This window comes from Echinococcus granulosus (genome assembly GCF_000524195.1).
Source record: "Echinococcus granulosus chromosome Unknown EG_S00036, whole genome shotgun sequence".
NCBI classification, from domain to species: domain Eukaryota; kingdom Metazoa; phylum Platyhelminthes; class Cestoda; order Cyclophyllidea; family Taeniidae; genus Echinococcus; species Echinococcus granulosus.
Window position 1 is genome coordinate 155,004 of NW_020170416.1, and position 2,311 is coordinate 157,314.

A 2,311-nucleotide genomic window follows, 5' to 3' on the forward strand; every position below is an offset into this window, starting at 1 on the left:
ACCAAATAATATCGAAAAATAAAGGACCATGACATGCAATGTACAAATCCTTTGGACGTACACTTTTAAAAAAGGACTGCTTTACTTGTTTGTGAAATACTCAACACCAGCAGTAGAGGCCCGCAGGAAGCTTCGTCTTCATGCCTCCTCAAAAAATATTTGCAGTGGAACGACTACGTAGACATGCGAAATGATCCATAGAGGACCGCATCCAGACTGGTAGGAGTTGAGGTAAGGGGGAGTATCTGAGCCGGTTGAAAGGGTAAACGGTACCAATAGTAGCCAGTGCCAAATTACAGGATCGCAACTGACAACCCCTAACACATACACATCAGTCCTTAACTCATTCTCACCAATCAACCATTCTCCCTCCACAAGACTAAGTATCGGTAATAAGGCATAAGTATTGAGTCCAGTTAAATTGTGAGGAGCCGGGGCGCACACAATCAAATACATATATGTACAGAACCCCAAACCGAAGACAAAAATCGCATGTTTCATGGGGTAATGGACTCAAGTCGAACTGAGGTGGCGGAACTTCTCTCCACTCCCACCGCCTCGTCCATCGTTTCCTGAATACCACATGCATTCCCACCATCCCAGTCATCGATCTTCCATGCAAATAAGAAGATACTTGACCGCGACACCACTGATCCCTCTAGGTTGCCCTGGTGGATCTGCAGTTTCCTCCTCTATGGAACCGAATTCGGGGGAAGGGCATATGTACTGGCCATCACGGGTATCCACACCTAGTCGGAGGACCATCGGCCTAAAAGCAACAAAAGGAAAACTCATATCAATGTAACAGTCTCAAGACCACCTTATTGACAGATTAATTGGGCTCTGAAACGACTAACAACTAGAAATCTGCTGACGCATCTACCCGCCCATCACTAATCGGAGTACCAAGTGTCCCATATGCACGGTACATTCCACCAACATGGATAATAATAGGGCAACAAAATTAAGCAAGTTTTACCATGCATTACCTGGAGAGAGACTTAGGATGAGAAGTAAAATAAGAATGCTGCCTAAAACACGTACATTGAATCCACTAGTGCACGAAATGCAAGACAAAATCATTAATTACGTTCCTTTCTTACCTAGGCAGATCAGCCGGAATTCACGAAGGGCTGGTTATTTCAGCACAAACCGCTTCGGTTACCAACTACGACGTACCAAGTAATCAAAAAGAGCAAGATTCACGCTTAGTGCTGTTCGGCAATGCCTCCATTAACATCAGATAATGCTCCTGGGAAAATGAAATCCACTTCTGCAGACTTAAGGATCCGCATCATCTTTAGCACCATGCAAAACAAAATCTCTAGTGGATTTCTCCATTTTTTCAGCAAATTAAGATCTGTTAATCAAAATCCTTTGTTAATAAAAGAATAGAGGACGCAGAACACCTCGAGGGGAGCTTATACCAACCGCCTGGAGATTCGTTCAGCATAACAAATTTATGGCGACGATATATGTCTTTAAACTCTGCCTAAAAGCACACAGTAATCCTTTAAAAAAATTATAAGCAGTGGGTATATTTTTGTTGCATTAAATGCACACATCTACATGCATACAACTGCAACGTAAAATATAAAATGTTAAAAACCCATGGCCAAAATTTTGAACATTCACATGACTAAGTCCGCCAAAAAATGCAAATGATCATCTTAAACTTCACGCAGTTATGGCTACTAAACCAGGCATTTCCACATATTTGAGAGGTGTTTTATGAAATTTTTGTGCCTCTGAACTACATTATTGTAATACTTATGTTGTTTTAATGTGCCTTTCAGGGGGGAGGCAAGCAGAAAATTCGAACCTGGTAACTGGATCGCCCTCTCCCTTACCTTGTGACTGCGGCTCCCCTCCTTCTTGAATATTGTATTTTCCCTATACATCTTGTCGTCTTTAATAAAGATGTCCAAAGTAAACCAACCGGGCTTGTCTAGGAACGCTAGGAATCGGGAAGCGGAGACCGAGGAGTCTCGCTCCACATTATATCATTCCTGAATTGTCTCCTGGGCTCTTTCGTAGCATTTGTTTTTACCTGTATCATGGAAAATACTACACCTGGTATTTTTTTGTTCTAATCTTGAACCTCTTTGAAAGGATTCATTGAAAAGCCTCTTTTGTTGCCACGGGTTCTTCCGGAGCAGACGAAATACTCTCGAAAGGTGAAACTATCACTTTGCAGGCGTATATATGCCAACAAAAGACACCGACAGCTTATTAAAAGCGCTACTCTTAACCTCTTCTTGTAGCTCAAAGAGCATTTGAAACCACTGGAATTCAGCTGATGCAATCAAAA